This window comes from Rhyacophila brunnea, unplaced genomic scaffold (genome assembly GCF_057557595.1).
Source record: "Rhyacophila brunnea isolate RB1 unplaced genomic scaffold, BYU_Rbru_1.0 scaffold_103, whole genome shotgun sequence".
Classification (NCBI taxonomy): Eukaryota; Metazoa; Arthropoda; class Insecta; order Trichoptera; family Rhyacophilidae; genus Rhyacophila; species Rhyacophila brunnea.
Window position 1 is genome coordinate 557,176 of NW_028232756.1, and position 1,615 is coordinate 558,790.

Genomic DNA, 1,615 nt, shown 5'->3' on the forward strand with positions numbered 1-1,615 from the left:
CAGCATCTTTAATATATTCACTGATACATAATTACTGAAGGCATATTGTTTGTGCGGCTGCTTCCGCTATAGGTGACCTTCCAAACTTCTTCATATACAACTTATGATACTCTGTCACCATGTGACCCAAGGCAAAACATTTTAGTATTCGTGTTATACATTTGTAAAATTAGATGACTACGTTGTCTTTATAATGAATTATTATAGATTCACATTTATAACATTCATATATTTATCAAAAAAGCTTTTCCTTTTTCTATTAACGTGCAAAGGTATGTTTCTTATCATCAACAAAAATTTCTCTTAAATTTTGTGATTATTAATATCCATATTTTTATTTCTATCGATCTTGATGGGTGCTGGTTCATATTTATTACTCTTAAATCGAAATATATATAATTTTCTTCTGATTTTTACTGGTTTTTTGTGAGTATACAGTTTATGATCTTAAAACTTCTTTATACCTTCGACGTAATCTTGGTCAAGTATTCTTTTACATTGGGCTGCTAATTAATCACAAACTTATATATGTTTCCTTACAGCCATGTCATTTTGACTAATCACTGTTTAATAGTTAATATCTCGAATAAAACATAATCTTACTTCCTTTTTGAACTTTTCTAATCGATGACCAGCTACCTAATAGATCTGGCTATTGTAATCATTGAGTTGTTGTAGATACTGAAAGATTTTTAGATACCAGTTTTTACCTTTTATTTTATACATTAAACATTTTTTTGCTACAAATTTAATTATTTTATGCATAGATTGTCTAATGTTATTTATAAATCAAATATTATTTTAACAATGATCGTTGTTTTTTTCTAATCTTCCATAATGTACATGAGTGCTATGATTGGTGATAATCTTTTATTGTTAGAAAGTGTCTTTTCAAGATTAAAGGTAATTTTATGCATAAAAAATTATAAACAATATAGTCTTATTTTTATCTTACTTTTTTTTAATACTATCGTTATCTTTTGCTATCTGTAAGCTAATCGATTCATTCTCTTATAAATTTTTTTTAACACCTCTTGTAGCAAAGTCTTTTGTTTCATATCTAAAAACGCCAATACGGTGGTTTTATTAGTATTTTTCGTGCCTTATTGAGTTTTTATAAATTTTTGCTGTTAACGTTTGTTTTATCTATATCCGAAATCTTCGATATAATTTCTCTTAAAATGGCAAATTTTATATCTTTTCCCACTGATATACTATCTTAATGTATCTAGAGGTACATTGATCCGACTAATCTAATATTAAATCCGCATATTGAACGTAACTTAAATTGTTTGTTGCAGACTGCATTTTATTTTTTTATAATTCATGCAATCGAAGAAATACACTTTTTTTATGGTCATTTATTTATTTACTATGAATTTGGTCACAAGCTTCATATCAATAATAATAATAAGAAATGATTTTTCTGAAAGATTCATCTTTTGTTTATTTTTCTAAGTTAATTAAACGTTAAGTACATTAAACAATGCATCCATGCAAACGACAAAAAAAAGTTTATATTCACTTTTACCGGCATATCACCTGTAATCATACTTTTTACATTTTTATTTTTTGTTATGCGAAATAAAATCCCCATTTACTCGTCATCACTCTT